Genomic DNA, 10,399 nt, shown 5'->3' with positions numbered 1-10,399 from the left:
ATATATCTTTTTTTTAAATTTCTATCTATTTATTTGTTTATCAATTATTATTTTTATCATCATTATTATTATTATTATTATTGTGTTGCTGCTTCATAAATAAAACACATTTAAGAATAACGTATTTAATACTTGGAAAAGCGCGTGATGTAACGTTGGCATGTCTGTTTGTTTAATGTGGTTTTAGATGTACAAACCTTCGAGTTTATAACAAATATCTCACAGTGCAATTTTCATTGCAGTCAAGAAACGGTTTAAAGCTATTTTTAATTTAAACGTGATATTCTGTAACGTCATTAACGAATTCTTTCAGCTATCTATGCATTGCAGTTACGTTTATTTACTTGAGTTTCAGAAACATCCCTGTTACCAAAATATAACATTTTTAAAAGCAAAATTCTTAAAGAGGAGATAACTCTTGAATTAAAGATGCAATTTCATAAAAAAATTCAGCTCTTTTTGACTATTCACAAATAATGTTAAATTTGCCACTTAAAGTTCTAATTTTGGTATTAATAGTAGTTTATATATTAAGTTCCTTTTAATATCATTATTTTCCAATCTATTTTTAAAATTAACTTCTGCGTTTGGTTTAACCTACATTTGCATCGTATATATTGCCATTTACATGATGTTTCACATTCTTGGATCTCATTAACTAGGGTCTTTACTGGAGTACACATGATGTTTTTATCTTGAAGAGTGTGTTGTATGTTTGAATTTATGATTGTGATGATTCAGTTGCTTTTTAGAAATGCATCATTTTCCAAATTATATAATTATTAAAATGCTTAAAAGAGTAGAATAGAAAAAAATAAGAATCCCTAAAGAAAGCACAACGAAAATGTTGCAGACTCGGTTTGATTGAGCCTATTCATGGACGGTACTGTCAAGTGCAAACTAACGTCCACGCCCGCTAGCAGCGGTTTGCGCAGAATTCAACATTTAACATGTATTTGTGTAAGTTCTAGTCATAGTTGTAATTTCAAAATTAGATACAAATGTATAGCAGTCATTTTCGATGTCGATTTGGCAGTAATCGTTCTCGTAGTCGTCGGTGCAATCATGGTCGTATTCATTTATTTGTAGTTGTAGATTTCATAGTAATAAGTTTCGTCGCCGCAGCTGTAAGTGTCATAACAACACTTGGCATTGTAGAACTTCATAGTTGTTTATCGAAGTAGTTGTTTTAGTCATAAGATCGTCGTGGCCGTAGTTTTAAAAATTGTCACCGTACTCGATAAATTTAAGTCGTTGTATCGTGTAAGTTGTAGAGGTATTAATTATCGTACATGTCTAGAATACCTGTGACCGTGGTCATCTTTGTAGTAGTAAACGACTAGTCGTCGTGAAAGTAGTGATCGAAGTGTTGGCTGTAGCAATCAGCAAGTCTTAGTATCGGACGAAGATCTTGGCAAAGTCTTTAAAGTCGTAATCTTGATAGTCTTAGTCATGGTGGCAGCCGTGGCTTAAGTTGCCGACCTATTCTTTGAATTCCTGGTCGTATACGTCAAAGTTGTTTCTTGGTTGAAGTCGTCATTATCTTCAGGGTCTGAGTCGTACGTGTTTTCGTAATTCACTCGTAGTCGAAGAAATGGTTGCAGGTAGTCGTAAAAGTTAATGATGTAGAAGACGGAGTTGTGGTCGTGATCGAAGTCGTATTGATCGGAGCCAGATTTTTAACAGTCGCAAAAATGTAGACTTGGTTTTTGCCATTGTCGTGATCGTAATTTTTCGGGCGAAAAAGTTAGGATGATAATAAATTTAGTCATCTAACAAAATGAGCTACTAATATAGAAGATGATTTGCAGCATCTGAGCGTATACAATGGTAAATTACTTTCGGTGTAAGCTGTATACAGCTGTAAATGTTATCTATTGTATTCACATCAAACATATTTATATATACATGTATTTAACATTAAGGCCTTCATTATATGACACAGTTATGGAATATAAAAATATAATTAATTGCTAATTGGAAAATATGGAGAGCGATCCGACTGAATATATTTCGCCTAGTACTTCATTCCTTATTTTAAGTTAACCACTGGCATACAACAACATATTACTTTAAAATATTACTAAAATTCATCTTTATTGGTTTGATTTTTATGACCCCAAAGTGTGGCCGTTTATCTGATGTTAAAAATTGCGTATGTACCTGTGTCATGCCTTTTGGGGTCAATAGTTGAAACCAAAGTGCGTAACGCACTTTAGGGTCAGACCCCAAAGTGTGTTTGACCCCAAAGTGCGGTGTTACAGTGCCCTAAACGGGGAAAAAGGCGAAACTAAACAAAATGGAATTTAGAACGGGGATCAAAAGTTAAAATTAAATTAGAGGGGCAAATTGAAAAATAAAACTAAGGGGCAAAATGAACAAGCAATTATCATAGTATTGCAAGCAATCCATAAGTCCCCTACCGGTTAGAACCCCATCAACATTCTGAAGGGCCATTGGCCATTCACTAATGTTTCATTTTTTCTATACAAATTTAATTAAATTTGTTGGAAAAGTTCTTTAAAAGTGATCACAGGAAACAGTTTTTATGAACAGACAGACAGACGGACTGAAGGACACTCTAAAGTTAATATTTGAAACATCCCTGTTATCAAAATAGGAGAACAGATAAGACATGCATAATCTCCAGACTGCCATCTACCCATATTACAAGTTTCATAAAAATATTTCTATTACTTTTTGTGTTAACAAAGGATCCAGTTTATGTGTAAAATTTGCCATATTTTCAGTCTATTTGTTGCCATAGCAACCAGAATTTTCAACATAGGAAGAAAAGAGAAAGACGTGCATAATCTCCAGACTGCCATCTACCCATATTTCAAGTTTCATAAAAATATTTCCAGTACTTTTTGCGTTATCACTGGATCAAGTTTATGTGTAAAATTTGCCATATTTTAAGCCTATTTGTTGCCATAGCAACCAGAATTTTCAACATAGGAAGAAAAGAAAAAGACGTGCATAATCTCCAGACTGCCATCTATCCATATATCAAGTTTCATAAAAATATTTTCAGTACTTTTGAAGTTATTGCGGGATCCAGTTTTGTGGACGGACGGACTAACGGACTGACAGACAGACAGACAGACTGACAGACGGACAGACAGACAGACGGTCGGACAGACAGACGGACGGAGAGTAAAGCTAAAATCCCCTCCGGTAAACCGGTAGGGGACTAAAAATACTTACGCATTTGCAAAAAAAATCTAGCTATTTGAAATGATTTTGGTGCGATTTTTTAATCTACATTTACAAGGCTTAAAGGATGCTAACCGGAAAACAAAAATAATTTCCTTCTGTTGGTATAAATGAAATTATTCCTAGTTTTTGTAGCACTGTTAAATGTTTTGTTAGATTTGAATGATTAAATGATTTGTTTTGTTTCCAAAAGGGTTTCATAAATTTCACTTGTTATACCATCTGATCCGGGACGTTTTTTGTTATTCATTTCGCTTAAGACCATATAGCATTCATACTCAGTAAAAGTCTTTCGCATATGTCTTTTTCAACTTTGACTTCGTTTTAAAGGTTGATTTAGGAAGTTATATGTTGATTCTATGTTGTTTCTTTGTGTATAACGGTTCATATCATGATTGGGAATCTCTATTTAGTCATTTATTTCTTTGTTTTCAACTTTAAGTTTAAATAAGGTTTTATCTGTACTTTTTAAAACTAGATAAGTATTTACAATGTTTTTATCATTTCCTTAAATGTTAAATGCTTTCCTTTAAAATTCCATTCCTCTTTTCATCACTTATTTCCTTTTATTCTTGTTATATTATCTAAATTGTATTTAATATAATTAAGATTATGGATATCTGTCGTAATTTTATTTTCAAAATTTTCTATTTCCGTTTCTAAGTGTTTCTTCGTTTTCCACAATAATTGTCTTTTTCTATTTGGTAACATGTTTTATGGTTTGGGTTCTAATAATCTCCAACAATGTACTAAAATCATTAATATAATCTTTAAAATTCTTTTGATGATTTTCTTTCTTTAATAGAATATCATTTATTTTAAAGAAACCAGGTTTCTTTTATTTTTTTTTCTACCATCGAATGATCTGTTTAAAATCCCGGTTTTATTTTAGAAGTATGCGTTATAAGTTTGTCTGTTATCAAAACAGTTACTGTAGTTAAATCTGCTAAAACAACAGGATTAGTATAGGAGGAATGATTTTATATTTTAATTTGTGTTATGCTCATGTTTTGTTTGTATCATTCCGTCCATTCTTTTTATTTATTGTTTATGTTTAGTGCGCTGTATTTTAATCTCCTCCAATAATTAAAATTGTATAATATTGCTTTATTATTTCACAGTCTAGTTGATGCAAAAGTATTATACTCTCGATATTTGGTCCGTATATACTATATATTGTGATATTTCTGTTTTTAAAAGTGATTGAAACACTTCCTTATATGTCTGCTTTATTACTTTTATTGCCGCTAAAGTAAGATTTTCCTTCTCAGTTTAATTACCATGTATCAATTATATCAACCGTTCAATGTATTTCTTGTTATAAACAGATTATATATTTTTCTGTATTTTAACCGCTGAATTATCTGCTGTGTTTTTGTCTAATTACCTAAACCACGTACATTAATAACATGTTGAAATGTAATTATTATTTGATATTATTGAAGCGTGAAAACAAGATGCTTGAGTATGGATTTATATATCTACTCAATATTTATATATGTTTGAAATGACATTGAATTATTTACATAAAGATTTTAAATTTGAAATTCAAATAAGTTACAAAAACTACATTTCCTAGACATCATGATAGTAAATCAAGGTACATTTTTATCAACAAATATTTACTTAAAGGACAATGGTTCTGAACAATATTTAGAGTATAAGTCATGTTATCCTTAGCACACAAAAACAAATATAACGGACAGTATTCTCAATTTCACAAACTTCCGAAACTTACGCTACCTATATTTACCGGCAACATTTTAGAATGGCAGACATTTTGGGATTCGTTTGAGTCAAGTGTACACAATAACGTATCTTTACCTGACGTACAGAAATTCACATATCTGGGATCTTTACTCCACGGCGATGCAGCTAGAGTGATTCAGGGATTTCCGTTAACGCATTCAAACTATACACAAGCAGTTGCGTTACTGAGAGAACGTTTCGGATAGGAACACAAGATTACAAACGCTTACATGCAGTGTTTATTAGATTTACCGCGTCCTTACTCTGACATTAGCAGTTAACGAAATTTTCAAGAGAAAATGGAGTCATATATTAGAGGCTTGCAGTCACTTGGTCAAGGTCAAGAGTCATATGATAATCTACTTGTCCCTGTGATATTAGAGAAACTTCCTGCTGAAATTAAACGCAACATGACTCGTGACCATGGAAACAGTAACTGGCAACTTCCGGAACTACAACAAGCAATGAAAAAGAAGATCGCTATTCTGGAGTCAGGTGAACCTTTACAAACAGGTGAAGTTCTTAACGCTACCGCTTCATTCCTTACGGGGACACGATTTCATCCGAATGTTGCACGCAAACAGCAGAAGACAAATGAAATGAGAGCGGAACGTCCTTTTTGCGGCGACCATCACTTAGCAAATGACTGTAGGAAGGTAACAAATACTGTTGAACGTAAGAAAATTGTTAAAGAGAAAAAATATGTTTTAATTGTCTAGGACGCCACCAAGTAGCTACATGTAAATCGAACCATCGATGCCGTTTTTGTCAGCAAAAACACCACACTAGCACATGTGACAGTAAAATCCCCAGCTATTAACCCCACATAGAAATTTGAATGCTACAGCCCCAAGTTACACTTCAGGTTTAAGATATCAAGCTACTTCCGGTTCCAAAATCATTTCCAGCTCCAGTGATCAGTCCGCAATACTACATTCTACTACACATTCTAGACCTATAGTTTTGTTGAAAACCGCTGTAGCAAAAGTAACATCTGGAGTTGCATCTTGTGACCTTTGTACAGATGTTAACATTTTATTTGACGAAGGGGCACATAGGTCATTTGTAACAAAGGAGCTTGCAGACTCGAACTCAAAAGAACGGATACAGAAGTCGAAGAGCTTGCAGCATTTGCTTCATCTTCAAAGAAAGTAAGTCACATTGATAACGCAACAGTATATTTGTTAACTGATACCAAAGAAAAGATAGCTATAGATGTCCTGTTTGTCCAAACTATTTCCGTCCCCCTAAGAAACGTACAACAAGCCACAACAGCACTTTCGTATCTTCGTGGGCTTAAACTTGCGCATCCGGTTACAAATGACGACACTTTCAATATATCCCTTCTGATTGGTGCAGATAAGTACTTGGATATTGTTAGTAATAGAGTGATCCGTGGTAATGGTCTCACAGCTGTCCAGTCCAAGATAGGATACTTGCTTCCCGGTCCTCTTCCGGTTTCTTTTAATGATACCGCTACAGACTGCATATTAAATGTATTAAATTCTAAGCCAGATACACATGACCTAGAACGTTTCTAGTTAGAGTCTCTAGGTATTCAGCCTGAAAAAGATGATGAAACTACCTCTGACTACCTGACAACATATCAGGAAAAATGCATTGAATTCAAAGACGGACGTTATTCAGCACAGTTACCATGGAAACGTGACCATCTTTTGTTGCCTGACAATTAAAACATTGTTCTTAAAAGAACGGAAAATACAATCCGGCGCCTACGACAAGATACAAACATGTTACAGAAGTATGGCCAAATTATTTCAGAACAAGAAAATCGAGGCTTTATCGAGAGAGTTACAGACGGCAATAAAGATAAAAGAGTTCACTATATCCTACATCACGGTGTGAAAAAAGATTCAGCCACCACCCCAATCCGAATAGTCTATGACTGTAGCTGCCGCTAGAATAAAGATTTCCCTAGTCTGAACGATTGTTTAGAATCAACACCCCCAGAATTAAAAGACTTAACCAATATACTTATGAGATTTCGCTTACACAGATTGCTGCCTCGACAGACATTGAGAAGGCATTCCTGCACGTGCAACTTGACGAAAGAGATCGTGACGACACCCGATTCCTATGGTTAAGTGACAGTACCAATCCAGATAGTAATGTGGTAACTTACAGGTTCAAATCCATACTCTTTGGAGCTACATCTTCACCGTTTATCCTACAAACTACACTTATGAAGCACCTTGATAACAACAACAACAAATGGGTGAGTGAAATACTGAAAAAAAGATTTATATGTAGACAATGTTATCTCTAGTTTTCCGGATGAAAACACGATTATTAAATATTATCATGATACAAGAGACCTGATGTCATCTGCTGGCTTTAATCTGCGTTCCTGGAATTCAAACAGCTGTCATTTGCGCACGCTTTCCAAAGCAGACGACATACATAATTCAGACGAAATTACGAAGATTCTAGGCATGAGATGGGATGCTATTAATGACCAGATATTTTTGAACCAGAAATCTTTAAATAGGCTCAATCCGATGACAAAACGCACCATACTCCAAGAAACGGCGAAATTGTATGATCCTCTTGGGTTCAGCCCAATAACGATAAGAGGTTAGCTGCTACTGCAAGTCATATGGAAAGAAAATTACGAATGGGACGCACCACTCCGGAAGCCATACAGACACAGTGGCAGAATATAGCAGAAGATATCAATGGTTCAATTACGAAAAATTTTCAAAGATACTACTTTGATAAATCAGACATAAAAATCACTTCCGGTAACCGGAACCAGGGAACCAGACAGAACTAGCAGATGATACAACTCCCCTTCATGTATTTTGCGATGCAAGTCTACAAGCCTATGGATCAGTCTGCATTGGTCATGTCGAAAACTCGTGTTTCACCATTTAAGCAATTGACACTATCGAAACTCGAACTTATGGCTGCAGTTATTGGAGCCCGTCTAACAAGTCATGTGTTAAAGTCTATACCAGCACATTCAGTCTACCTTTGGTCTGACAGCCAAATAGTTCTTCATTGGTTAGCAACTAATCGGGAGTTGAAGACATTTATACAGAACAGGGTCATGGAGATTCACGAAGTTACAGAGAACCGGAAGTGAGACAATATAACAGATTCGAACCAGCGACATAGCAAACTGAATCATTTATTTACGGCTGTACTTATACAGTCAGCCAACCATTTCTGACAAACACAGTTACAACATATCACCTGTTATTTATAAAACAAATGTTGTGAATGTAATTTGTTACAAATGTGGTCCAACATGGCTTCAATGAGGTCCGACAGAAACTTTCATATTTTTGTTTTGTCCTAAAAAAAAGTCGTTCATTCGTATTAAAAATATGACAATATTATCATTGACTAACAGACTAAAATATCTATGACAGGGGTTTATTGTATCAATAGTAATTTAAGTAACTTGTGGCCACGACAAGTATCTCGTGTGCACCACTTGATTATCTCGGGCGCACGATTAAGTAACTCGTGGCCACGACTTAGTAATTCGAAGCCACAACATAGAATCCCGTGCGCACCACTTAATAATCTCATGAGCACGACTTAGTAGCTCGTGGCAACGACATAGTATCTCGTGCGCACGACTTATTTATCTCGTGGGCACGACTTAGTACTATTTCGTCTTTAAATGTTGAATTCTGCTTAAGCCGGTGCTAGGGGGCGTGGACGGTAACTTGCACTTTCCATTACCGTCCATGAACATGCTCAATCAAACCGAGCCTGCAACATTTTCAATTTTGTCGTGTTGGGCTTTCTTTAGGGATTCTGTATTTCTCTATTTTAGTAACTCGCGGCCACGACATAGTATCTCGTGCGCATGAGATAACTAAAAGCACATATGTCACCTTTATTCCACCGTACCAATCTCTTCTTAGCAAATATGTGTATTATAAACAAATGCCTAGATTTACCCTGAACATTCTATCAGTTTTGATATTTCTCACAGTCGTTTACCTCTCTTAACTCTTGTATGAAATAAGAAATATTCATTTTTTTTAATTTTGTATTTCCTAACAGAGTATATGCAATCTTGCAAAAAAAAAATAGTGATACAACCATTTAAATGCAGAATAATATAGGAAAAAGGTAAAGGTTTTAGCATAATACTATCACATCAAGTATAGTCAATACATTTAACATTGTGTACAGGATTTTTTTCTGGCCACCTGAAAAATCAGAAACACTTATTTTAAAGTTAATATTTCATGTTTAATTGCCATTGCACAAATTTTGATAAATATGGGAATATCAAAAGTTTGAACAACCTTTATATTGTCGTCTTGATGGGTTACAAGTCTACAAGTTATTTCCTGTACAGAAATTGACAATGGTGCTTGAGACAACTACTATTCGAAGTTTGTGTCACTTCATTTAAAGTAAAGATCTCTCCCTCTCCCCACAGAGATAATACTGAACGTATAGCCTATGAATAATCATTTGTGAAATACATAAATGTACTATATGACCAATTGGTAAATCGTCTTATTTTTTCAAACCGTATAACGAAAGTAGTTCTCCGAGTTCCGTAAAAATACGGAAACAGTGCCATATGATCTTAGCGAAAGCGTAGCCTGGTCGAAAAAGTTGAAGGGAAACAGATGCAAGCTCGCTCAAGATTTTATGTCGGAAATGAGCAGAGGTGAATTTGAGAAACAATTTGCAGAGAAACACGAAATGATGTTGACATGAAAACAAACGTGTTTATTTGCATTTGCAATTCTAAATCGGAATCGAAGTTTATAAAGTATGATATGTTTCCAGATTACTCAGCATGGAAAATATTTAGGCCTAAAACACTTTATAGGATTGTATATTTAGTCTGCTCTCCCTTATTTCGGTATTAGACTATTTTATTGTAAATAAATGCATCGGTCGATATGCAAATTAAATGACTACAGTGCACCAACTTTAAAGTACTGAAATAAATCCGAATCCCTCGGCTCTAAACGAAAATATTTTCAGGAGCTGTAGATTCATATAGGCGTATATGTATGTATGTTATAAAACTGTATACAGCATGTCGGGGCATTCACGTTTTATAAAAAAAAATGTTTTTTTTTTCATACTTTTGACCAGTATTATCAAAAGTTGTGAATAATGTATTGTAAGTTATGTGTTATACAAATTGTTTGCTGCCTTTGTTTATGCATTTTGAAGAGTAATTTGTATTTAAAGGTTTGTGCATTTGATGTTTTAACTTTTTACCGTATGAGAATATTGTGAAAAATGGCCGTTTTCATATAAAAAAACCTCCTGTTACAAGTTCCAACTGCTATGAAACTATGAAAAATGCTTCAATACTAATAAAACTTGGCAAAAATGTTAACTGGACCATAGCCTCTGTAACAGCATGCTCAATTGTAAATTTCCTGTTACCATGGCAACGGGGGACGTCTCAAAATTGCGACAA

This window comes from Ruditapes philippinarum, unplaced genomic scaffold (genome assembly GCF_026571515.1).
Source record: "Ruditapes philippinarum isolate M1 unplaced genomic scaffold, ASM2657151v2 ctg369_1_1_1_1, whole genome shotgun sequence".
Taxonomy (NCBI): Eukaryota; Metazoa; Mollusca; class Bivalvia; order Venerida; family Veneridae; genus Ruditapes; species Ruditapes philippinarum.
Note: the sequence above shows the minus strand (reverse complement) of the source record.